General features: G+C 42.4%; 1 protein-coding gene across 11 annotated transcripts in view; it reads right to left on the bottom strand.

Annotated features, from left to right (window-relative positions):
* LYRM4 (LYR motif containing 4) overlaps positions 1–27,760 on the bottom strand; it is a 169,066-nt gene that overhangs the window by 31,424 nt on the left and 109,882 nt on the right. For 2 of the 11 annotated variants that reach the window (XR_006202474.1, XR_006202473.1), the window contains exon 4: positions 20,482–20,613. The exons of 3 other annotated variants lie outside the window; for them this stretch is intronic. The gene's annotated coding sequence lies outside the window, so the exon portion shown is untranslated. Of the gene's footprint in view, positions 1–14,519; positions 14,631–14,658; positions 14,751–19,028; positions 19,178–20,033; positions 20,194–20,481; positions 20,614–27,760 lie in introns of those variants that run through there. 6 more of the 11 variants (XR_006202471.1, XR_006202472.1, XR_006202470.1 and 3 more) reach the window with 6 other exon arrangements.

The raw sequence follows: 27,760 nt of genomic DNA, 5'->3' as shown, positions 1-27,760 counted from the left end.
GGTGGCTACCTGATGACCATGGAGAAACAGGGTCAAATTTCAAACCATCGCATCCCCGTGGCTCTATAAACATGGCAAAGCCATTATAATGAGAACTTTGATCCACAATATACTCCGAAGTTAGGCAACAGATTATCAAGTTCAATTCATGACATAGGTCCCACTCTGTTTACAAAAAATATAAACAGGAGTAGGAGATTCAAGAGTGTTACGTAAAAGTAAATGTTTGGTTTTAAAACAGGAGTGGTTTGCTGGTTTTTGACACTTGATATAACTGTGTTTGATATTATGTAAGATATTTTTAAAACATAAAATGTAACTAAAACTTGCCAAAATTGTAAAAATGTTTGGAGGAAGGAGGATTTATTAAGGATATGATGAGAACACCCAAACGACATAGGGCTTTTGCATTCAAAAAGCTCAACAGGTAGGTTTAGACAACTATCATGGGCTGTAAGCATTTTACAATGCAAAAGTTCTCCTGTAAGATTTTACAGGTATTTGCAATTTGTGGCTGGGGACCTTCTCTATGAAGCGTGGAGCTGGGTCTGGAAAAGTTACTTTGGGCTTCAACTTGATTTGTACTTGTGAACAGGTAAGGCCTAACAATTCCTTGCTTATCATTTCTTGGGTTCTTTATCACTCAGTGAGAGCCTGTTAAAAATGTAACACTTGTATTTAAAAATGGTTAAGGTGATAAACTTTATTATGTGCAGTAAGATACTACAATTAAAAAAAACCCAAACACCTGGGTTTGGCTCAGTCAAACCTGGGTGACTCAGTCAGTTGATGGTCCAACTTTTGCTCAGGTCATGACCCCCACGATTCGTGAGTTTGAGCCCCACATCGGGCTCTCTGCTGTCAGCACAGAGCCCACTTTGGATCTTCTGTCTCCCCCTCTCTCTGCCCCTTCCCCACTTGCGCTCTCTCTCTCTCAAAAATAAATAAATCATAAAAAAACAAAAACAAAAACAAAAACCTAAATTTAAACCAGAATGTGGCCCCCTTCCTTTTTCCTACACTGTGAGGTACCAGTATGGTTTTCCTTATGCCACCTACCACCTCCTAAATAATTAATTTAGTAGATTAAAAAGCCTGTCAGCTTGTATTTAAAATACCTAGTTCTACATGTATCCAAACACTGTTGGTCCCCACAGACATCATACCAAGAACCTCCATGCGTGCTCATGACTGCCTCTGGTTAAAATGATTTTGGATTTTTCAGTTTTTTGATGTGGAGTTTTCATGTCTAAAAAATCTGTACCTTTATAAAAAGTAATTGGACATTTGTCACATTTGGGGAACTAAAAAAAAAGATGGCACTGTCACCCAGGGTCCACACAACACTTACATATTTTCGATTAACAGGATGATGTCACACAAATAGAAAGGTACAGTATACTGCCTGGGGTAGTAGGATGTTACCCTACTACCTCTTGGAATTGTCTCTAACCCTGCCCTTTGTGATGGTTAATTTTAGTGTTAATTTAAATGGGCCAAGGGATGTCCAGATTAAACACTATTTCTGGGTGTGTGTGATGAGATTAACCCTTGAGTTGGTGGACTCAGCAATTAGATCGCCCTCCCAGTAATCAGGTTTGTCCTCCCAAGGAAGAATTCACACCTTTTCCCCGATTGAGCTGGGGATGGGATCTTATTTTGGCTTCTGCTGTTTTTAGGCCTTCAGACTCAAGACTGAATCACACCGCCAGCTTTCAGGGTCTCTTGCTTGGACTTAGCTTCCTCTTCATAAATCTCCTTTTATATCCAGTTGGTTTGCTCCTCTGTAGAGCCCTCATATACCCTCTGACCTTGGGCACATCACTTGGCCTCTGTGTGCCTCAGTTTTCTCCATTGTAAAATGGAGAGTTTGACAATTTCCAAATCCAAATCACAAAGCCAGTCTGTGATTCTATTATTCCACACAAAGGAAAACATTGCAAATGGCTTAGGTAGGAACTTACAAACACTGGACTCTTACAGACTCAAGTGTCCATATAGCAAAGCAGAATTAGTGTGGATAAAGGAATCTTAGTTCAAAATAAACACTAAAATCACGCACCTGAAAGCTGACAAAGTCTGAAAGATAATTTAACCATCCATTTGTTTTACAGAGCAGGAAACTAAGACCCAAAGAAGCCAGGCAATGGGTCCAAGGCTTCAATGCTCATGATCAGAGATGGGAAAAATTTTAGAGATCATTTAACTCAGGATTCTCAAGGTGGGGAGGGAAATTAGGGCTTTTAAGGGAGGGGAGGGGGCTTTTCCAAACTTTTATCATCACCCTTTCACTCCAAATTACTTTTGTAGCAAACCTCACTACCATTGAAGCATGTCTATCAGCCTGCTAAAAAAGGGAAATAATTACTGATTCAGAGGTCAGTGTTTTTGTTCTCTAGAAGAGGATACTGAGATGCAGAGACACTAAGACCAGGTCAAACTGCAAGTCGGAGAAAGAACCAGAACTAAAGCCAACCAATGACCCACCCATTTATCCACTGCATAGGTATGTCCCATGTTACCTGAGGGCCCACAACATGCCACACTCTGTTGCTGTGCCCATGTAAAGAATGGAGTTACAAGGAATGAGACAGATGTGGCTGAGGTATTTCCCAAATACATGATCTGACACTCACTGAGAGGAGTTCAAGTTCTCTCCCCTCTGATCTGGGCAGGTTGTCTGACTATCTTGACCAATATACCTTTGACAGTGAAAGTCACAGGGCATGGCTTCTGAGGCTAGGTCATAAAGGCACCATATCCCCTGCCTGGCTCTCTCTTTTGGGACTCTTGCCTTGGAACCCAGCCACCATGTTGTGAAGAAGCCCAGTCTACATGGTGAGGCCATGTGAGCACATTCTGGTGACAACTCTTGCCAGGGCCCCGGCTGGCAGGCAGTGTCAACCACCAGACACGTAAGTGAGTAAGATGATTCCAGGCCCCTCCTTCCGAGTCTTCTGGCTGAGGCCTGGTCACCGTGGAACATTCTCATGAAGACAGGCTCAGTCTGAATCCCTGATGCACCTAAGCTGGGAGTGATAATAAATGAAGACTGTTGTCCTAAGGCACTCAATTTTGGAGGTGGTTTATTATGCAGAAACAGATAAGCAATATGTCAAGTTCTTGAGTTTATTGCCTTTGTTAGATTTCTACTACTCTTCCATCCCACATTCCCTTCCATAGTTTATAGCGAAAGTGAAAAGCCATCTGCTTTTGAATTCTCCCCCTAAACTTGAAACATGATTTTCCACCCGTTAACTTAGCCTTTGTGTTAGGAGATAATGTTACCTGACAACATCTTTTTTGGGCTATACCTGTGCCCAGATTTGAAGAGCTCAGTATCCTTTAGCAACTCTGCCTCTTAAGCGCAGTTTCTAGAACACCTTTGCCTAAAAAGAGCACTGTCATTTCCAGGCATGGCCCCTCAGCCTGCCTGTCTGCCACAGATGTCTCACAGAACGTCTGCATCACAGATGCATCGCAGGCATGGCATCCCATGGTTCAGTCAGCACTCTTGTACTCTTGCCCTTCCCTGAATCACCATGTGGCTGCACTTGGGATATTCTCCCTCCAGCCTTTCATGATGCTTCCAGAGCTGAGATGCCAGTGTACTGTTTCTGAGCTGGTAAGACCTCAGCGATGCCATTTCTAGTTCAGAAGGGCTCGTGGCTGCAACTCAGCCATATAATGCTGATAACTCACTTTGCGAATGCTCAGGCGACATCTGTGAGTGCTCCAGGACCCACGGCTACATTGGAGATCTTGTTTGGATTAGAGTCGATGCTACGTTGACGCACCACTGTCATTTAGGATACGATGGCCATTTTGAACTGATGCCAAAAGTCACACAATCATTATTCAACTATGTCTTGCACAGGTGACCAAATTTACCTTCTGGCTCTGGTGTCTCATGGCAACTTCTGGGGTAAGGTTTCTTTTTTTTTGGGGGGGGGGTGTTAAGGTTTCTGTACTGGGAATCTTGTGAACTCATGCTGATTTGTGGGCATGTTACATTGCTAACATTAATAATTCCTATTCCTTTGGTGTAATATACTGGTGACTGTGATAGAAAGACACTGAGAGGTAGACAGCTATGATAATAGGGCCCGATCTAAAGATAAATTGAGTACTGAGTTCTTGCCCTTGAGATGTAGGCTGGAAGGGGGCCTGAATTCAGGGGGCCTTCCCACAGATGCTAAGGTTTCTGTCCATCCTATTCTCTCTGCTGCCAGAGTTTGAAAGAATACTATGGTTCTCCTTTGCAATCCTCAAAAGCATAAGGCATTTCAGTTTTGGTGGGGGAAAATTTTACCCTGGAAAAACCTGAGTGCCAAGACTATTATAAAGAGGCTGAAGGGAACTGAAAATACCCAGAGGAAGATTTAACAGTGTAATAAAACATTCAGCCAGCAGGTGGCAATAGAGGACTTTGTAAGCGATTCTGGCAGCTGAGTTCGGACGAGCTGGAAGGTAGCTTTTAACAGCTATTGTACAAGTGATTTATGTATTTGGATTCTGCTCAATGTTATATATGCATTACTGAATAAAACATTCACAGTGTATTTCCATAAAGCAGCTGAGCTCCAGGTCCAAGCTTCTGAGTCCTAATTCCCAAGGCTCAAAGGAGCCCCTGACATCAAATTGCTTTCCTTCCAGAATAGCTGCTCCATAACCCAGAAAAAGAAATGCTTAGGGAGAGCCGAGAGAGAGAGAGATCTGATGTGACCACATCATTAGAATGGCTTACCAAGCAGGTGTTAGGAAAAGCAAATGTCTGTCAGATGGTTTCCTCAAGGCAAAGCTGTCCAGGGCTTCCCCGCACTCCCACTGCTGTTCCCTGGATTCCCTCCACCTTGCTCTGCCTTGCTCAGCACCACTGAGCCGACAGGGTAGAAGGGGAGTAAAGGAATGGCCTATTTGTCAGAAATATGTCAAATATATATAAAAAAGTGAAATTCTCATAGAGGGTTATTAAGTCATGGGGTTTTTCTTCCTGTCTTTTCCAGAGAGCCCCAGCTACCCACAGCTATGGGAGTTGGGAAATGTCTTCAGTATCCCAAACAACACTGAGCTAGAACCATCTGGAAACGGAACATCCTCAGGTGTGGGGAGCTTGTTCCGAAGGCTGCTGGGCCATTCCTGGCCAAACCTCTGCAATCCCTTCCCACGTGGTTTTCTGGCCAGGGCTGTGCCGCAGGACTTCTAATGCCTTTGAGGTCTGATGTGCTGTGACGTTTTGATGCACCATCATAAGTGGGAATGAACCACGGAACTGCCAGCATAAAGCCAACGTGTCATTTGCCTTGATGGCACAGGCCCCTGGGAAGGAAGTACTTCTCACAGGGAATGTGCCTGAGAGGCAGAAAGGCAGCCTCTATCACTGCACCTAGAGCTGGGACACGGTTCCACAGAAAGCACAGTGCGATAGGCCAGTCCCTGTGGTACATGCCAACCTACCATTTCTTAATTTTTTTTCCCCCCTTAAAGTTTATTTTGAGAGCGAGAGACAGAATGAGCAGGGGAGGGGCAGAGGAGCGGGGAATAGAAAATCCAAAGCAGGCTCTGTGCCGACAGCAGAGATCCTGATGCAGGGCTCGAACTCATGAACTGTGCAATCATGACCTGAGCGGAAGTTGGACGCTTAACCGACTGAGCCACCCAGGCGCCGCGCCCCCCTCCCCCGCCCCAAGTACACACCAACACGTGGGCATTCTGGCTTTCAGTCACTAATACATCATATTAAAGTCTGAGGCAAGCTCTTTCTGCTCCTTCTCATATTTGCCTCCTCTTTTGTCTCTGTATTTGAACAAAGGAAAGGAAATGCGGTTATGATAAGTGGAGATAATATTATTCTCGTTTTGCAGGAGAGGAAAATGAGGTTTATAAAGATTAAGAAAATGTGCTCCATTTCACACAACTAATGTGGTGGGCAGCCAGGACTGAAACGAAGCCAGAACTGAAACCCAGAGATCGTCTGACAATAAAGTCAACGCACCTCATTGCTGTGATGGTGAGGGCTGTGGGTGCGACGTTTCTTTGCCAGAGCTAAGGCCCTCCTGCCCACCGAGTTAAAAAAAAAAAAAAAATCCATCTAAAGGGAAAGCAATATGATTCTCATCAGGAGGGAAAAAAATATCACAGGAGAGATGTTGCCAAGCAGGAGAAAAGAACATTTCATTTCTTCATTGCTCATGCATATTGATAGGAAACGGTATAAAACATCAGCAAGGCCACCAATATGTCTTTAATAAATACGACGGTGCCCTCATTTATACCCATGGCTCCATTATCAATGTTCTGAGAGTGCTGACTGTTAAATCTATATTGCTAGACCAGACTATCTCCTGAGCCCCCAACCCAGTATATTCAATCTTGAAATTACCTCTCGAGTTCATCTATCCTTTTCCATTCCCACCTGCCACTCCCTTCCCTCAGCTCTAAATGATCTCTTGCTTAGAGATTAGTTCTACCTGGACACTCTGCCTCCATTATCCACACTCTACAATTAATTTTCTTCATTACTGCAATGTCTCCAGCACATTAATTTGATACTATCACTTCACCGCTTAAAGCACTCTAATACGCTCTCACTGTATATGGTGCTCACGCGCTGTACTCACCCCTCCTGCTCTCATTACGCTGTACTCACCCCTGCCTGCCTCCTTACACTGGGAGGTGCTGGAACACTCATTCACTCATGTGCTGTTCCCGTCAGCCCGAATGAACCAATGTCTGTGAGGTAAATGAAATGTGCAAGGCACCAATGGGCCCCTTATTAACACCTTGTCCTTAAAGAGCTTAGACCTAATCAATTGGGAATGAAGGGCGGGACTGTGCATTCACTTTACTTTTCCTGTCATCTTCTTTTTTTTTTTTCCTGTCATCTTCTGAAGGAGACATCATTGTTATTAGTGGGAAAACTGTGATGCAGACATGAGACATGGTGATTTATCTAAGGTAGTGGAGCTGGTAAAGGGAGAGCAGGGGTCAAACTGAAGTGCTTGTCCAGTTGCTACTACTGGGCAATACCTGGAGTACTTGTTAAATGCAGGTTCCTGGGCCCCATGTGTTAAACCTACTGTGGCTGAGACCATTGGCTACCCATCCACAGCTGCCCCTTCTTTGCCTCCTTCCTTCCCAACAAGGCCCCAAACTGTCTAGCCCCCTGTGAGCCTTAGAGAAGGCTGGTCTCTCTCTAGCCCCATGGTGTCCACCTTGACTGATCTAAGGCAGTCACTGTGGTCTCAATCTGTCTGACCAGTGAATGGTTGGAGCACAACCATATAACACACTTCTGGTCAATGTGACTAGAAGGGAGGATGGTTGAGGCCTTGTGGGAAAGGTGTCCCTGCTCTTAAGACAAGGAGACAGGGACTTTCTATTTTTTACTGTTGGACATTGTCAAGCTGGAGCCAGGTCTATGGGCCATTGAATTAACCGATCCAGGACTTGTTGTTATAATACAAAACAGTCCTATCGTATTCTCGGGTCAGAGATTTGGAGAGAGAGAGAGAGAGAGAGAGAGAGAGAGAGAGAGAGAGACACTACTAGAGGGTCATTTTGGACTTTCACTGGAAAATGGAACAGCGTGTGAGAAGACTGCACAGAGACGGTGCAATAATCTTGCCAACATTTCTCCTTGCAGAGCAGGAGACGAACCCTTATAGCCTATAAGAAGCCATGACCAGGTACTACTGTGTAGGCTGGAGATTTCTACTTTTAATGATGTTCCTAGTTGGGTGACAGGTAAGCTTTGCTGTGATGCTTGTGTTTGAGCCAAACATTTTTTGTTTTAGCAATTTATGTTTATGTTCTATGTGAATTCCTTTTATTACCTTAATAGAACAAGGATATGTGGGATTTTCTTTTCTTTAACCAGGAAGCAAACATTTGTAGTCATAATCTACCTGATGTCCTCACATTTTAAGCTGGATCTGGGGATGGGTAGTTAAAGTGCCTGGTTAGGCTACCAATGAACAATTGCTTCAGGATTCACCAAAAATGTCAGTGACCATGGGGCGCCTGGGTGGCTTGGTTGATTGGGAGTCCTTGATTTTGGCTCAGGTCACGATCTCGTCCTTAGTGGGTTTTAGCCCAGTGTCAGGCTCCATGCTGACAGCACGGAGCCTGCATGGAATTCTCTCTCTGCCCCTCCCCCATTCACACAAGAGCTCTCTCTCAAAATAAATAAATAAACATTAAAAAAAAAAAATGAGTGACCAGAAGTAGGTAAGTGTCCCTTTCCCTGAGAATTAAGGTTCACGATGAGATTATAATTTAAATTGTGGGTTATCAGTGTCCAGAAAATATACTGTCCCCGATTAAGTAAAAAGAGCCCTTGGGGGCACCTGGGTGGCTCAAGTGGTTGGGTGTTTGACTTTGGCTCAGGTCATGACCTCATGGCTTGTGGGTTCAAGCCCCGCGTCGGGCTCTGTGCTGACAGCTCAGAGCCTGGAGCCTGCTTTGGATTCTCTGTCCGTCTCTCTCTATGCCTCTCCCCCTCTTGTGTTCTCTCTCTCTCTCTCTAAGAATAAATAAAAACATTAAAAAAAAAAGTCCTTGGATTTGCTTAACCAAATTTTATATACGCTCATATGACCAAATATATTTGTTATATTAATATGCATAACGGTAAATAAATATATTTGGCTATGTGTTTTATAAATGGGTCCCTTTTAATCTTTGTTTGAAAAAAAAATTTTAAAAAGGGGTGCCTGGGTGGCTCAGTTGGTTAAGTGTCCGACCTCAGCTCAGGTCATGATCTCAATGTTTGTGAGTTTGGGCCCCTCATCAGATTTGCTGCTGATAGCTTAGAGCCTGGAGCCTGCTTTGGATTCTGTGTCTCCCTCTCTCTCTGCCTCTCCCCTGCTCATGCTCTCTCTCTTTCTCAAAAATAAACATTAGAAAAAATTAAAAAAGGTTAATCTTTGTTCAAAGGAAGACAGTAAACACAGATACAAAATTTCACAATCCTAAAAAAAATTCTATGCAGAGAAATATGGATTATTGACCTTCCATCCCCACTGCTTGGATTGCTTGTGTTAGCAAGCCAAGTTAGGCACGAGTGAACCGGGGGACAAATTATGTCCTGTTTTGCCTCTTGCTTCTCTTTGGGTGCTGCTGACGTGAGTTCTCCTGTAAGCTCTGAAGCTCCAGGTCTCATAAATGAGTGGCGCTGATAGGAGATGGCGGCTGAGGTGGTGGAGACACTCTCTCTTGTGGACAGAGCGGCTTGGAGTGGGGAAGCCAGGGCAAGGGGCTCTTCCTCCACTTCCTGGAATATGCCGTGCTCTGCAGCACTGAGGGTCTCTGCATGGTCTGTCCCCACCTGCAGGACACCTGCCCTTCTCCACCCTCCCTTCACGCACCTCTGCTTATCGCCAGGGCCCAGACCAAGTGTCACTCGGTCTCAAGACATCCTTGATTGGTGTCCCTGGTCATCCTGTCATGTGCCCTCCTTGTCAGCACTTAGTTTGGCTTGTGATAGAGTCACCCGTGCGCTTGTCTGTTTAATGTCTGTTCTCCCAGACTGCCAGCTCCTGAGAGCAGGGGCCGTGTCTGCTCCTCCATGCCTTGCACTGCACTGAGGAGGTGTTTATTGAAAACAGGAGAAGTGAAGGCCTTGACAAGCCCGAGGCTCTTGGATACTTGCAGTATAAGCAGGGGAGGACTGCACAATGTGGGCTGGGACAGTCAGGCTCTGAATCTGAGTCTTGATCAGTGTGTCCATTTGAACTGTGCCTTCTAAATGTTCTCAAGTGCAAAACACAGATGAAAAAGTGTGAAAACCGATTAGTCTTGGAAAATGTTTTTTCAGTGAAAGAAAAATTTTCAGGTTAGTTAGTGGGTAATAACATTTACTTGGTGAAGAGATGAACACACACACACACACACACACACACACACACACACACACACACTTTACAGCAATCAAGACGTCAACTCTTCTAAAAGTTTTTTTTTAATTTATTTTTGAGAGAGAGAGAGAGAGAGAGACAGAGTGAGAGAGAGAGTGTGTGAGTGACAGGGGAAGGGCAGAGAAAGGGAGAAAGAGAGAATCCCAAACTGAATCCCAAGCTGTGAGGTCACGACCTGAGCTGAAATCGAGAGTTGGACGGTTAACCGACCAAGCTAGGTCGGTCATGATCTCAGACCTTAGAAGTAAACTCTTCTAAAACCATGCCAGAAACAATTACTGAAAATGACAGTCTCTGCTCTGGAATCATTTTCCATTTATATGAAAGATATATAAATGAAATAAGTGCTCATGAAACCTATAAATATACATAGGAAGATTACTTTGTCATTTCTGATGCACTTCTAAATGTAAAATTCAATAGAAGTTTTGGATTTCTTTCAGAACTCTAGTTTCATTTCTTATCTACAGCAGCTCCTTTAACAAAATTTCATTTATCAGACGTGCTACTTGTTTGATATTACAAAACTGTACTTTAAGCTTAAAATTTCGTATTACTTACTATTACTATTTTTTAGGATTGTAGGATGATACTTATGTTTCAGATAAATGATTGGGAAAATAAAATTTAGCCAATTTAGCATTGGACATATAGTCCTGAGTGATCATTAGTAATTCACTGAAACTTCATTACGGTGTGTGATATTTTCAGGTTTTTCAAAACTGTAAGTGGAACAGGTTCTACTGCAGTGATATCGAATACTCTCACAGGTATGGATAAATGAGGATAATGAGAGGATGAGGGCCTGAAGGAAGCATGCTATGTGGGAAAAGCCTGCCGGTGGAGACGCAGTGCAACAGGAGGCTGTTCCTCTGAGAGGTCCTTCAATCCAAGTCTCTTTTAGGTTTTTTTTGGCATTAGCTCATTAATTCCCCCACATCTCGAGGACACAGGCATCAAGGATGGTGTCTGGCTCATTATCTCAGACTCTAGAGTGGGGGCTGGGATGGCAGTGGATGGTTTAATCAAGATTATATAGTATGTCACAGAGCCGGGATCCAAGCCTTCCTAGAAAGTCACAGCTCAAACCGCTGGTTTGTCCTTACTGCTTCTCTGGACAGTCTCCAAGTGTTCTTTGTGGATGGACAGGGTGGAAAGAGCCAGAAACTGCAAAGTAACCCTCAGCAGTCAGATTTACCTAATCCATCTGGCTATTAAATATCTCAGGATAACACGATATATCCTAAGGTTGGTGGGAAAAGCAGACTAAAAATCTTGGTATGTCTTATGGAAGAAAAAAAATGTATCCCTGAAATCTTTCATTGCTGTGGAGATCAGAACATCAGAGGGTTTGTTATATCTTGAATTTAGGTTGAGTGGTCAGAGCTTCAAATAACCCTTCCCTGCTGAGCCATGATTGAAATAGTAATACTATGAGAAAAATGGAAAATTTTGAGCCAGTGTCCCCCTAAAATTAAATATATTTGCAAATGTAACCATCAGATCTACAATTCCATTTACAATCATATGTGTGCGTGCATGCATGCACATGCATACACACGCACACACACACATGGTGTAGAAGCCATTCGAGGATAAGCCATCTTACTGGCTCATCACAGTATTAAGATAGTTACCATTGCAAGTAAAACATTCATCGCTTAAAAATACTGTAGGGTGAATGTAAAGAAGGGCAAAGGTTACATGTCAGACCTTCATGCACAGAAGCAGATGAGCACAGCAGTGTGTCTCTGGCCTCCCTGCATCCTTGCTGACTTTCAGACATTCACCCTTCTTTCAGGCTACAGTAATATGGGGCAGTGAGAGGCACATAACGTGCCACAGTCCATCTGTTCTATTGCGAGTAGGGAAAATTCTAGTACATCAGTTAAGAGCTCAATATGCAAGCTTTGTGGGAGGCAGGTGAATGTTAATGGTGGTGAGCCAGCACCTGTCATGCAAAGTCACTCCAGCCCCGACTTTTACTTTCCAAGGATCTAGTGGCCAACTGATAAACAGGAATCAGCTGTCTCCGGTTTTCTTTTTTTGGAGTCTGACTTTCCCCCATCACAGCATCTCTTTTCCTTCTCTCTGTTTAACCAAGTCGGTGGACTTAATGGCCATCAGACCTGTGCCCTAACCCCGGCTTTGTCATTTACTAGTTGGTTTATTTACTTCCCCTTGTCTTAGCTCCTTGCTATGAAAAATGACCCCCGCCTCACAGGGACATGCACAGGGACTGAGGTATGCACAACGCTGAGCACAGTGCCTGGTACAAGCAGGCAGTTAATAATTGTTAGCCATTAGCACCGCTATTCTTTCCCTGTGGTCTCTCTTCAGCCACTGCAAATAGCACAGGATGTACCAACTGTGCTTAGTCAACAGTAGAGTGCCAGCTTACTACTTCACCTTGACTCTCTTCCCCCTACAAAAGCGTGACGCCCACGTACTCTGGCTCTGACCACTCTCTGGAGTCCTAGAACTGCTGCTGAAGAAATCGTGTGCATCTCCAGTCTGCCCCTGCTCTTGGGTGTGGTTCCCTGATGACAGCACCTTCATGAGAAGGCCACAGAATGCTCCGCTGTCTCCATTCCCCATGTCTGACCTTTGATCTCGGTCCGGCAGCTCAGTCCTGCATCTTTGCACCCCAGCCAGTCCAGTGGACTCAGATCTCATCTCTCCACACACAAGTACTCATAAGACACAGCCAGATATGACCTCTCACCCAAATCTGGAGTAGCACTGAGATGCCTTTGCAGTAACTGTCGGATCTGCCCCTGCAACCTGCCTCAGCCCTTCCCTGCTCCGTGGCCACGCTTTCACAAGTGTTGCTCACGTGGCAGAGAGTACATGCAGGCAGGGGTTCCTACCAGCCCACTGCTTTTTCCCTCCAGTGTCCTTGCTGGAAATATATATACTCTCCAGCTAATATATGCCACTTCTACCATATTTAAGCCCTTGAGCGAATGGCTCCTCTACCAGAAAGCGCTTATCATGCCCCGCCAAAACTATCTGAGTATCAATTCTCCTAGAATTTTAACCGGAGGTGACATGATCTAATAGAAAAAGTCTGAGTTTGGAATCAGAAAGGCTTGTTTCTGAGTCGTGGCTCAATATACTAGCTGTACAACTAGGGGCAGATTACTTATTCTCTGAATGTTTGCTCCCTCATCTATAACATGGGATAATAATACCTACCCCACAGAATTATCATGATAATTACATTAAATGTATATAAAATATCCAGTAGAGTCCCTAGGGCACACAGAGAGGCTCAAAAACTATGTTTATTTTTCCACATCTTTCTCAACTGATTATTTTTCATTTCACTTTCTGGGAGAACTTTCTGGACATACTTTGATCTCCCAGGCTGGATGGGAGGCTCCAGAAGGGCAGGTCTTTGTGGGACTCATTGCTGCATTCCCCACAGCATCTAGCATAACCCCCTAGACAGAGAAGGTGACACACACATATTTATTTATTAAAAATTAAAAATTTAGTAAAAAAACTAAACATTAATTTTAAACATTTATTTTGGAAGAGAGAGAGAGGGAGGGAGAAAGAGAGAGAGAGACGCAAAAGGAGAGAGAGAGGGAGACACAGAATCCCAAGCACGTTCCGCACTGTCAACACAGAGCCTGATGTGGGGATTGATCCCACAAACTGCGAGATCATGGCCTGAGCCGAGATCAAGAGTCAGCCGCTTAACCAACTGAGCCACCCAGGCGCCCTGATACACACATATGTAATGAATGAATTACAGTATGATTATAATATTCTTGCCAACATGAGTCACTGGAATCATGGAGTATGGGAATTGGAAATAAATCACTAACTCAATTTCATTTTATTGCCTCCGGGTAGCAGCATGCAAACACTGGCTGCCTCTCAGCTCTGTGCTTCTGCTCCACCATGCCGCTTCCCTGATCAGTGAGATGTTGTTGGCAGGTATGTGATGCCAAGAGCATTTCTTAGGAAAATGTTAGCACCCATATAACTTATGCCGCTTGGGGAAACATCCATCGGAGATAAACAACTTGTAATCTGACAACACATCTGTAGTAAGTAGTTCAGTGCCTGGCATGACATAGTAGATTAGACAAGGAAGCAGAGCTGGCTGTTAGTAACCTTTCATCCTTCTGATCTAAAAAAAAAGTCTACTTCACTGTATCTTTTTTGGTAAAAACGTGCAATCAGAAGGCATGGATGGTGGAGGTAAATGGGCAGGTGGAGGCAAGTCCAGCTACCTCCCTCTGGCTTATACCGTGATTCTGCCTGTCCTTCTGGCTGTCTACCTCTTGCAGGCATCCTTCCTCCTACAGTCCCACCCATCAAAAGGCCATTTCCTCACTGCCTGAGTTGACTACTAGCTAATCTCAACACCCAGCTAAAATGAACATGCTAATGGGAACTGTTCTCAGATAATGAGATATTAACCGTGTCCTTCTGAAGAAAGCCCTCCTCTTTGGGTCTGCTCTGTTAACGACTGGGTAGGGTTTTCAGGCTGGGCCAGAAGGCTAATGTAATTGTGCAGCTGGGCTGACGTTTTACCCCCTTGCCCTCTAATGGTGAACCTGCTGGTGGGTGGAGAATGCTATAAAGGGCTGACTATACAGTAAGAGTACTTACTATTTTATTTACCTACAGATCATATATGTAACAGCCAGTGGTACATCCTTGACACGATACTTAAGGCCGCTGGGCTTTCAGGTCCTTAAACGAGAAGAGTATTCACCTAACTCTGCTTCTCTGTGGTTCCATGATTGTCACAATATACTGTGTTTTTCAGGTTTGTTTCTGCTGAAGCTTTGATAATCTGAAACATGGCTAAGACTTCAGGTTATAACACAGTGGGTCGGTGCAGAAGTTGGACATTGGGGAAAAAAAGCAGATGAAGTGTTACTTTCGGCAGCTCACTTAACCCGAGCCTCAATTGCCTTCTCTGTGAAAGGGGTGGGGGATCATCACTAAGGCTTCTTGTATCTTTCTCATGATGAGTGAAAGTGACAGAAAACCATGTGAATTATAATCTGGCACTTTTGGTAAACCTGTGGTTTTCAATAGGGATGCTCACCAAAATCATCTGTGTGATCTTAAAAAAAAATATGTTGAATGGTTAGCCAGAATTGGGAACCACTGTTATACGGCATTCAACAAACGTAAAGAACTATGGATCTGTCTAGAATCATTCATGGACACTTGAATGAAATGACCACATATTCTGTGAATACTGAAAGATAACAAAAGAAAGATTCCAATAATTCTGAAAAAGAGAACTGCTTGTCCCTTAGAACATCCCACATAAAAATGCGAAATTGCAGGAATAAAGCCTGAGAACACCCTATATAGGGATGCACAGAATGCTCTGATTCTAAATTACTGGTTCTTCCCTAAATCCAGTAAAGAAAATGACCTGCTACATGTCATCGTAAATGCCGGGGCTACATTTTAGATATTCTAAATCTTCAAGCCAATAATTTTAATCAATATTAGTCTGCGAGTTTTAAATGACTTTCTACTCAACCTTCCCACCCCCGTCAAGTAATTATCAGAGATATTGATTTCATTCCATACATTCCATCTTACAAGTTCAAAAAATATTAGCCTATTAACATGAAAAATGTAATTCAGTGGAATTAAGCAGCAGAGGGAATTTCATATAATACCTGGAAATTGGGCCTAAGGAAGATTTTTAATACATCAGTGACACTACCCTTCCCAGTCTCCAGGCTCTGGAGTGGGTGGGTAAGGAGGTTACAAAGGGGATACTATAGTAGACAATGGTGTGTCGGACCTAAGACCATGCTGCACATGGATGAAAACATCAGAAAACAAAATCCCAACACCTCATTTTACAGATTAAAAACAAAAATCAGATTTATAGGGCGCCTGGGTAGCTCAGTCAGTTAAGCATCCCACTCTTGATTTCAGCTCAGGTCACGATCTTATGGTTCCTGAGTTCAAGCCCTGCGTTGAGGCTCTGTGCTGAACGTGGAGTCTGCTTGGGATTTCTCTCTCTCTCTCTCTCTCTCTCTCTCTCTGTCTCTCCCCCTTGCCCCCCGCCCGCCCCGAGCTTGCACTCTTTCGCTCTCTTTCTCTCAAAATAAATAAATAAACTTAAAAAAATCAGATTCACAAATGTACAGTGACTTAACCCAAATTACATACTAAGCATGTATCAGAATTCAGGTCCCTTTATCCCAGGTCTGGGACTTTTTCCAAACGATGTCACTCTAACAGGATGGCTGGTTGAATGGATGGATGTTAGGAAGACGAGTGATTTGGAAACACTGATTCTTTTCTGTACAGAATCACTGACTTTCCCACACTGCCTACCGTTAGACTGACTGCTAACAATACTGAAGACATAGGACAGGTTTTCAGACTCCATCTTTACTAGGCTAATCATTAATTTCTCAGCCGCCAATACCATATACAGAATGGAAAAATTATCGATGCTGGTAAATTCTATCAGTTTTCAATAAATGAGTCGCAACAGGTGTGTGTGTGTGTGTGCTTGGCAGGGTGGGGGGGAGCCATGCATGCACACATCATTCAGTGATCGTACACTTTTGTGTCAAGACGTTGTGGAATGTATCAGAAAACTGGGATTGTAATAATGGTTCTGTCTGTAGTGTTAGGTCTGTTTTCTCAGCAGCAAAAGGTGGAGATTAGCCTCTCCTAGTTACTTGAAAGATTAAAGTGATAAAGGATGGGAGAGCATTTAGGAAAGTTTAAAGCATTAAACAAAGCAAAGCAAAGATCTCTGGTGGGGTACAGCCTGTATTCACACTATATATACACTCTTGTATGTTACACTTTGTGTGTGTTCCAAAGTATCATACATGTTCCCTGCAAAATAAGTAACAGTTGATGTATATGGCTAAGAAAAAAAGAGCAGAGAGAAAAGTCTTGAGATACCTGTGGAGGCAGGTGGGACAAACCAGACATTCTCATTTCACCTAGAGTTCTCCAGAGGTAACCACACAGATTTATAATCTTGGTCATCCAACAGTGAATTCTTCAATAGGACTCTATCATCTGTCTTCTAGAGTGTTTGCCAAAACAGGAGGCAAAGGTATGAAATGAATACTCCTGTATCGAATCCAAGACAATGAGGCCACATTGCTAGCTCTGAAGAGGAAGACCGTGTCCCAGAGACGCAGCCTAAATGCAAGATGAACCAAGCTGAGGCTCATGGCGCCTTCTCTGTCGAGTGGCAGAGGTGCACGGACCACAGGTACCTGGCCAGACCACAGGAACTCTGCCCATGGAGGGTGGGTGTGCTCCAAACGGAGGGAATTGAAGCAATTGTTTGAAACAGAGTCAGCCAGCCCACCAGTAGCAGAAAGAATAAGCAGCAGGGGTGGGGGTGGGGAAGCAAAGATGCAGCAGCAAAGCAACAGGAAAGGAAAAGGTGAACTTTGGGAGCTGCCGTTCCATCGTGAAGGACCTGTCTATGGTGAGGTAAGACAGGTAAATGGCTGGCAATCTTTGCTGAGCTGCCCATTTCTCCAGGTGTCATTAGAATAAAGCCCCATCTCAGATCTGTTCCAAGCCAACCCACACTTCTGAACCTATTATCTGTTTTTGTGCAAACAGAAATAGCCTAACGCAAGGGGATATTCTGGGTCCCCTCAGGGAGAGGAATCTTGACTGCTGTAAGGCTCCCCAGAAGCAGCCTGGTAGCTGCCTGCAAATCTTCAAGGGTTTCAAATTACAATAAACATCATGGTGAGGTCACAAGACCCTGACCTTCCACTCCAGCTGAGTTCCGAAGATGAAACACCTTCTCAGCATTTTGAACTTTGCCTTGTGAAGCAATGTCCCTAATCTGGCTATTGTTGATAGCGCTGCTATAAACACTGGGGTGCACGTGCCCCTTTGAATCAGCATTTTTGTGTCCTTTGGATAAACAGAGCGCCACTGCTGGGTTGTAGGGTAGTTCTACTTTTAGTTTCCTGAGGACTCTTCATACTTTTTCCAGTGTGGCCAGCAGTACAAAAGGGTTCCCCTTTCTCCACACCCTCACCAACATCCATTGTTTCCTGAGTTGTTAATTTTAGCCATTCTGACAGGTGTGAAGTAGAGCCCAAACGTCCATCAACTGATGAATGGATAACAAAGATATATACACAAGGCAATATTACTTGGTGATCAAAATAATGAAGTCTTGCCATTTGCAACAATGTGGATGGAACTAGAGTGCTAAGCAAAATTAGTCAGCCAGAGAAAGACTGCTACGTTTTCACTCATGGAATTTGAGAAATTTAACAGAAAACCATGGGGGAAAGGAAGGGGGAAAAATAGTTTCAAACAGACAGAGAGGCAACCATAAGAGAGTCTTAAATACAGAGAACAAACTGAGGGTTGTTGGCGGGGAGGTGGGTGGGGGGATGGGCCAAATGTGTGATGGGCATTAAAGGGGGCATTTGCTGGGATGAGCACTGGGTGTTATACGGACATGATGAATCACTGGGTTCTACTCCTGAAACCATTATTACACCATATGTTAACTAACTTGAATTTAAATAATAATAATAAAAAAGCAATGCTCAGTCAGTCTTTCTTCCAGAAATTTCCCCTTAAACTCAGATAAACAGTACAGGATGACAAGTTCAGAGTGTGTAACTAAGAAAACAGAGAAAAGTATTCTTCCATTCTCTTAAAATCATATTTGCTCATTTATTTTTTTAATGTTTATTTATTTTGAGAGAGAAAGAGAGCACGAGCAGGAGGGGCAGAGAGAGGCAAACACAGAATCTGAAGCAGGCTCCATGCTCTGAGCTGTCAGCATAGTGCCTGATGTGGGGTTCGAACTCACGAACCGTGAGACTGTGACTGGAGCTGAAGTTGGACGCTTAACCAACTGAGCCACCTAGGCGCCCCCCCCATGTTTGCTCATTTATAAACAGATACTGAGTGAAAGCACACGACATGGAAAAGTGTTTTACCCTAAATCACCAAGAATAATTTAGCATGACAAAAGTCACCATTTCATGCCTATGATTTATTTTATGACTGATAATTTCACTTAAAAACAAACATTTAAGTGAATAAAGGCTTAGGTGTCTGCTAAGGACTATGATGCAGTACTCTGATAATTAGTACCTTATTACCAGGCTCAGGCTGCAATTTCTCCAACACGTGAAGGTAGATACACAGCAACTGTTTCTCATGTGATTAGATATTCACAGCCGCTTAATATTATAAAATGTTCCTGGTATGAGCTCTGCAAACAGGAAGCAACTAAATGGTGTCTAAAGTTAAAAAAAGAAAGGAATACTGAAATTTTATATTTACAACATTATGCTTTAACTAAAGAAAAGATCCTGCAGTTTGGTTTAAAATAGAAACAACACTGCAGAATTCCCAGGGGTGGCATTTAGCAGTAAGATTTGGTTTTCATTTCACCTGGCTTCATAATGAAAACATGAAGGATGGCTCCCGATTTCTCCCAGATCAACATATTAATCCATTTAAAGAAATGCCACAGGAGGCTGGGCCTACTTTTCCTTAGAAGGCAGATTTAGTTTGTTCTTGCTTAAAATTGAATATATCTCTCAGTTCTAACAATGCCTGAGCCTGAGCGCTATAACGTGAGCTGGATTTCAATCAAGACCGTGGGCAGAGACTGTGGTGAGAGCACCCGGGACTTCCGTGCAGTCCACAGCCCCTACTGCCAGCCAGGGTGGCTGAGGAAAAGAGAATACAGGACTTTGAAAAAGAGTGTCAGCACTAAACTCCAAGGCAACACCATCACAAAGTATACCCCACTCTGTTGACTTTGGGACAGACTCAGAGAGAAGGGGAAAAAAGAAAAAAGAAAAATGGTCCCCATTCCCCAACAGTTTTATATACATATGTGTATTGGGGCACGTGTGTGAATGTGAATGTGCCCATGTATATATATATGTATGCACACATGCATGTTTTGTATGTATATATGTGCGTGCATGCACAGATGTATTTATATAGAATACATATACATTCGCATTTATATAGAATAGGAGTAATTTATCAGTATTTCTAGCATAAGCAAATACGGGCAGATAAACCTTTGGCAGGTACTCTTGGCAATGAAGACTGACCCTGAACATAACGTCACAAGCCAGCTTTAATAATATTCTTTTCCAAAGCACCTGCCTCAGAGAGAGATAAATTTGTGCTATGGAGGGTTCTTTCCTCTGGTCTACAGCTCTTGAGGTTATGCCTGTGGAGCAGAAATCTAAATAATCACTGCCATTGCCTTTGCTGGGTTGGAAGAGGGTCAACTCTGGAAGAAACAAAGATTTCTAGAGGCATCATGCCCATCTGTTTGAGTGGGAATTTTTTAAAGGTCCATAATTATAGGGGAATGTGGGTGGGGAGAAGGCCTTGGTACACTCATTGTGTAGGTGGGTTCAGAATGTTGACACTCAGCTGGGCCACACTGGGAAGTGGGCAAATGCCACCTCATGGAGAGTCACAGGAGAGTTTTCAACAGGGAGGGTCAGGACCAGATCTATGTCTGGGCAAGAGCTGGGTTGGACAGGGCAAGGTTGACAGCAGGTGCCGTACTCACCCCGGGTGAAACGTCAAGGAGGAAGGCAGATCAGGGTGTAGTCTGGAGAGAAGTGTGGGCCGGAAACATATATTTAGGTGTCACTGCCACTCAGGTCATTTCTGAAGAGGATGAAGATGAGTAGGGCAGACTCTGGTAATGCGGGGAGACAAGGAGATGGGTGAACAAAGGAGCCCACAAAGGGGACTAAATAATGGTAAAAGAGAAGCCAGGACAGTGGGGGTATTTCAAAAACCAGGAGAGAAATAGGTCAACACATGGTTAAAAGTTAAGAGATTATGTAAGATAAAAGGATGAAAATTATTTTTTGTTTTTATTATATTTTATCCATTGTATTTACAATAAAGAGGTTGGTGAGGGCAGCATTTGAACTAAAACACTTTCAATGGTTCTGCACTGCCTCCTAACCCACTGCAAAGTCTCTCTTAAAGCAAAGCTGTTCTCTCATCTCTACCTGGCAATCATACCTTAGGTCTTAGTGTTCCCATCTTGACATTTTGTTCAAGAATTTTCCTTAAAATTCATACCTATCTTTATATCCACCTCAAATCACGCTCTGCTGTGAAGCTTTATGGGATCAGCTCAGTTCAAAAATTCTTGATGCTTCCTTTAACCTAGCAGCACTTATCTTAGCATTTGGAATTGGGCATATATTAAACTAGCCATGCTCATTCAGCATATATGCAAGGTCTTCAAATCTGCTTTTCCTGTTGCTCATCTATTCCCTACATCCTCATTTCCCCCATCTCTTTGGCTTTCTCCTTCTAAGCTATCATCTTTCCCTGGAATGTTTTCCTTCCTTCCTTCCTCCCGTCCGTCCATCCATCCATCCATCCATCCATCCATCCATCCATCCATCCATCTTGTTTATTTTGCCTACTGAAATCTATCTATCTATCTATCTATCTATCTATCTATCTATCTATCTATCTATCTAATCTTGGCCTGCCCAAATCTCCTTTCTTAGACTTTAGCCATGGCAAATCTTCTCAGTGAAAAAGGAGTTCTGCTGACCAGCCATTCAGAAGTGATCTTTTGTTTCTCTGGAACCCTTTAACTTGGTGACTACTCTTTCTGCAACTTCCAGAACAGTAAATGGTACTTTAATTTCAGGTGTGTCCATGTGTGTGTGTAATTTCCCCTCCCTCCTAACTGGATGCTGAATTCCTGGAGAAGTAGCAAATAAGGAATTTCAGCACCTGACAGACCTGGGTCTCACTCTTTTGGGACTGGTTAGTAGACTCCCTGAGTCTCCATTTCCTCAACTGAAAATTGGAGGCCAAAGTGCTGGCTTCTCAGGGGTGTGATTCTCAACCAAGTCGAGGTCTGAGTGGCATCCTGCTCAGTGTTTGAATTCAGTGGCTATCACTGACTAGTAGATATATTCCTTCCCTTCCTCTGCCTCCGAACTGACTGGGCCCTAAATTAACAGAGATGAAAATGCTCCCCAAACAAACGGAGCAAAGGATTTAGATCAGAAAAATGGAATTCTAGTAATAGTTGCATCCTGTATTTATAATAGAGAAAGTCACAGTCTAACTTCTCTGGACTTCATTAGACAAATGAAGAATATAATACTACCTACTGGTCCTGTCCAACCTACTGAAAAAGTTGAGCCTCTGCATGGGGTAATATATATGATGTATGCAAAACTAGAAGAAATTGTTAAATTACTGAGTAACCAAAATGTTCCAAATTAAGGTTAATGGTGTACAAATTTAGGTCCTTTATTAAATAACAATATTCTGATCTAGTGAATGAAAAACGTGTTAAGAATAAGAATCAGATTAAGGGTTGGAGATTAAAATTTATCTCCTGTTTGCTCTTTGGTTGGCAGAGGACATGGGTAAAGAATGGAAAAAACTTAAGATATGAAAAAATCTATTAGCTACATAGTAGACTAGTAGGTTTTATCTTTAAAAGTTTTCCTTTATTTACCTTATTTTTTAGACTTTTCTATTGCATGGTCTTCAAACTGTTGTATATAATCTATGTTCCCCCAACATAATACAACCTTAAATCGATTATTAGATGAGTATAAAATAACCTTTGCGGTCAGCATTTGGAATAACTTATGAAATCAATTAAAGCAGTACAAATACAAAATATTAAAATGTAGTACATCAATTATTTTTGGTTACTGAAGGGGAAAGTAAATAAGATATTAATCATGGAAGAAACCAGTTACAAAAGGCTGTATGAATTATGTAAAAATTTTAGTGATTTATTTTCATTACAGTATATCTATATTCACAATGGCATTTAAAAAATAAAAATTTTAACAGCCACTACCACCATGTTTCTCTTTGGAAGGAACTGCCAGGGCTCTGTGCTTTCACGGTATTGAAATACTTGAGTTACAATCATGAATTCTTAATCAGTGTGGTGGGGCTGAGAAGGAAGGAGGGAGGATGGCCGGATGTACTAGAAATCTAGATCCTTCTTGTTTGCAGTAGCCTTCTCTGCTGAACTAGCACTGTGTGCACACTATCTGCAGTGAGGTGCTCCTGGGGTAACTAGGAAGGTAGGGGACCCTGTGTAGAACATCTGAGCATATTCCTGAAAAGACAGTTTTACCACTTTCTGTTAGTCATTCCCAGGACTCAGGTCCCTGGAGAAGTACTCTAAAAGAAACAAATATCCCTCCTCCCCAGTCAAACCAAAACACAAATGAGGTAGTCTAACAGGGTGGCTCTTTGGAGCAATCAACGTAGGATTTCAGTTTTAACTGCACCCTGACTTAAGCACCCGCAGGGGTCACAACCTTACCAGCACATCAGAATCACCCACAGAGCTTTTAAAACTCCCAGGGTCCAGGGGCGCATGGTGGCTCAGTTGGTTAAGCATCTGATTCTTGGTTTTAGCTCAGGTCATGGTTTTGAGGTTCATGAGTTCAAGCCTTCCATCGAGCTCTGCACTGATGTGTGTGTGGAGCCTACTTGGGATTCTCTTTCTTTCCCTATTTACCTCTCCCCTGCACGTGCTCTCACTCTCTCAAAATAAATAAACTTAAAAAGTTAAAAAACAAAACAAAACAAAACCTCCCAGGATCAAACAAATCCTCCAGATTGCACCCAGGATCCCAGGTATCAGCATGTTTTCAGAACCCTCCAGATGATTCTAATTAATAAGTATGTATTAGAGCAGAATGTTTTAACTTGGTCAAGTTTACACCTATTTCATTTCCCTAAAAAAACATTAAATCTTCAGCTTTGAAAAATTTCCAAGCAGAGAACACCACAGGCTTCTGCACTTCATCTATTCCTGCCACTTATGTGTCCTTTCGTTATTTCCATAAAGATGACATTAGTGACCAGCAATAGTGAGCCCGATGTGGCTCTGGGTCAGGGATGAGATGTCCATAGCTGAAAGACTGAACTGTGTGTGTGTGTGTGTGTGTGAGAGAGAGAGACAGAGAGAGAGAGAGAGAAAGGGGTGGAGGGGAGGAGAGAGAGAAGGGAGGGGGAGAGGGAAAAGGAGAGAAGCAGGAGGCAGAGGAGATCTGTTTGCTCACATTTCACGGTAATGGAAAAGCTAATTTTTTTTAGGGTTATAAGTATGTGCGAAACCATCTGGTGTTTCCTGCTGTTGCATGCTTTAGATTCTGCATGTTTATATGTCCATGGCATCAAAACAACATGAACCTAAAACAGTAATATTGAAAGGACATCATGTTTTCATGTAATTATACATATTATTGATGTTTTCTAGGCATACTCTTTTAGAATGGCAGTAGTAAAGAGTAGCTGAATATGTACACGACATACATATTCTCTTATTAAAAGTAAGGAGAAAATGAAAAAACATGGCCATCTGGATATCACCTTTTGTGAATGTTCAAAATTTTCACCCATTTTTATTTAAAAAATTTTTTTAATGTTTATTTTTGAGAGAGAGAGAGAGAGAGAGAGAGACAAAGTGTGAGTGGGGGAGGGGCAGAGAGAGCGGGGGAGACACAGAATCTGAAGCAGGTTCCAGGCTCTGAGCTGTCAGCACAGAGCCTAACGTGGGGCTTGAACTCACAAACTGTGAGATCATGACCTGAGCCGCAGCTGGCTGCTTAACCAACTGAGCCACCAAGGCGCCCCTAAATTAATTTTTTTAAGTTGGCTCCATGCCCAATATGGGGCTTGAACCCAGGACCCTGAGGTCAAGAATCACATGCTCTAACCACTGAACTGACCAGGGGTCCCTTGACATCACAATTTTAACATGGCCCAATATATTAATTTTTTATGGTTCATACTTTTTGTGTCCTATTTAAGAAATCTTTGTCTACTCCCAGGTAGTAAGGTTGTTTTCTTTGGTCTTCCTCTAAAAGTACACATATATATTTATTTATTTTTCCCATTTAAATCTACAATCCACTTTTTGCATGAAATGAGGAAGAGGTCAAGATTCTTTTATCTCCAAATAGTTACCCAAATAGCTGAACACCATTTATTGAAAAGGCTATCCTTTTCCCACTGCAATGCAGTGTCATCTCTGCCATAGATCAGATGACAGTATAGAAGTGGGCCCGTTTCTGGACTCTAGTCTGTTCCATTGATCTGTTAGCCTTGCCCTGCACCAGTAACACTGTCTTAGTTACCAAAGCTTTAGAAACCTTTCTATGCAATAGTACAAGTATTCTTGCTTTCTCCATTTTCTGTAAGAATTCTTTGGCTATCCTTGGTCCTTTGAATACCCATGTGAATTTTTAAATGAGCTTCTCAGTTTCTGCAAAAATAAAATTGCTAGTAATTTGACTGGGATTGTATTATGTCTATACATCAACTTGAACAACACTGACAACTTTCTAATGGGTATTCCAATCTCTAAACATGAAATATCCCTCCATGTACAAATACATGAAAAGGGGCTCATCTTTGTGAGTTATTAGAAAAATTAAAATTAAAACCACCATATCCCCTGGAGTGGTTAAAATGAAAAAGGACAGAAAATACCAAGTATTAGAAAGGATGTGGAACAACTAGAATATAAATTGCATGCATCCATGGGGATGCAATTTGGTGCATCTATTTTGGAAAACCGCTTGGCTGAATCTTCTAGAGCTGAATACATGCAAAGTCTATGACCAGGCAGTTCCAGTCCTAGAATGACCATCCACTAAAAGATAAGTACCAAAATATATATATATTGGCACTATTCAGCCCTAAACTCGAAACTACCCAAATACCCATCAGTGGTAAAAAAGGATAGATAAGTTTTGTGGTGTATTAACACAATGAAAAAATATACAGCCCTGAGGACAAACCATCCACACCAGCACAGAATAATATGGACGAATCTCAAATAATATTGAGCAAGAGTAGCCAGATTCCATTTGTGGAAAGTATAAAAACAGGAAAACCAATCTATGTGATAAATCAGGACAGTGGTTATCCTTGGTGGGGTCCTGGGACAAGGAACTACAAGGGGCTTGTGGAGTGCTGATAATGTTCACTTGATTGATTTGGGTCCTGAGTACATGATGTCTTCATTTTACAAAAATACGTTGAGCTGTGCTGTTACAATATTGCACTGTTTACATATTTTAACAAAATGTGTTTTTAAAGAAATTCATTTTTGAGTTTTTTATTTAAAAGCCAATTCACTTTCTATTTTTATTTTCCAGAGAGAGATTGTGAGTGGGGGAGATGGGGGGAGGGAGAGAGAGAGAGAATCTCAAGGAGGCTCCATGCTGAGTGCAAAGCCTGACGTGGGGTTCCATGATCCTGGGATCACGACCTGTGCCAAAATCAAGTCAGACTGAGCCACCTAGGTGCCCCCCGCCAAACCCAATTCACTTTTAAACAATTTTCTCTCCCCATTTGTTCCACCCCCTTCCCAGGGCATTTTTATATGACTAGTAACCTAAAGGGAATTCTCCCCCCACCCCCCCCCGCTTTTTTTGGTCCCCCCCCCCCCGCTTTTTTTGGTGTGTGTGTGGGTAATTCTTAAAAACAAACAAGAAACTAGAACAAAAAAGGGGAAACTATGCTCTGCAGAAGCTTCCCCAGCTGGAACTTAGTTTAAGAGTTTGAATGCAGTGCTTTTGGGTATCCTATCATCCAGCCAAGCATGCTGAACTCGTTGTAAGCATCTAATTAGAAGTATTTTCTTTACTTTCTTTTAGATGAGAAAATGGAGAAATAAAAGGATAGACGACACTGCTAGTTTCAGTGAATTTGTCTTACTTCCTCATTCAAATCATCACTTATTATTCCTGCCCGTGAGTGATTTAGTAGTAGTTTTAGTGTGGACACAAGTGTATGTCTGTGTTTATTTTTCAGTGAGCAGACTCTTTAATGATCCCTTTAGCCATCTTTTTGTAGCTCTGCTATGCTAACATCCAGTTGTCCTGATTTGTTTTTCTCCAGTTTTGTGTTGATACTACACGAATCAGTGACTATAATTACAGAATCCTAGGAAATTCATTTTTAGATATGACACAACACAATTTTCCCAAAATTTGCAACAAATGCTAGCTTATTTCCTTTTAGTCTATTTCTAGAAAACAGGTTACAGAGATTGAGACTTACATGTCCATAATCTGCTAAAAGGAAGTGTCGAATGAAACTGAGAATCATGGACAAAGCTGAGACTTACAAAATCAGTAAAGTGAAAGGCTAGGAGGGCAATCTTAGTTTTTTAAAAACATTATAAGTATAATTCAAGTTTTACTAAAAGCAACAAAAATGCATATAGTGGGGAAAAACATCTCATTCACTAGAATAGCAAGTGCTATGAAAGAGCCATTTGAGAATATTTTGTTCTGTGTTGGTATTTACTCCAGAGTTGGTAGTACGTACAAAAAAAAAAAAAAAAAAAAAAAAAAGAATTTTTAAGGGATACACTACAATAACCACCACCGTACAGACAGAGATTTGTGGTAGTGTTGAAAGCTGCCTGTGGAAAACCTTTTTTAACCACATTAAATATTAAAAGGTTTCGCTTAAAAAGCTCAGAAGCTACCCGACATCATCATGTAAACAGTGGTGACCTGAGGAAGTGAGAATTGTTTTAAAAAGCCACACCATGTGATCTTCTGGCCCAGTTTTTATGCTGAATATACTGTGTAGAGGTGCTTCATTTTTTTTTTTTTCAAGGTGTTCTTGCTGCCTTCGTTGATTTTGGGGGGTGAGATAAGAAGTGGAGTAGAGAGTGATGTTTTACCTAAGCCACTTCCCACTTGTCCCTGTTAGTTTCAGCCTGTCAGACAGTAGAGGGGAGTAAAACAAGTCCTTTGACCTCATAAGTAATCCACATCGGGATGAACAACCCATCACCACCACTG

The sequence above is a fragment of the Panthera leo genome, chromosome B2, assembly GCF_018350215.1.
Source record: "Panthera leo isolate Ple1 chromosome B2, P.leo_Ple1_pat1.1, whole genome shotgun sequence".
Taxonomy (NCBI): Eukaryota; Metazoa; Chordata; class Mammalia; order Carnivora; family Felidae; genus Panthera; species Panthera leo.
The sequence above is the reverse complement of the archived record's forward strand: the minus strand, read 5'-3'. Positions and strand labels throughout refer to the sequence as shown.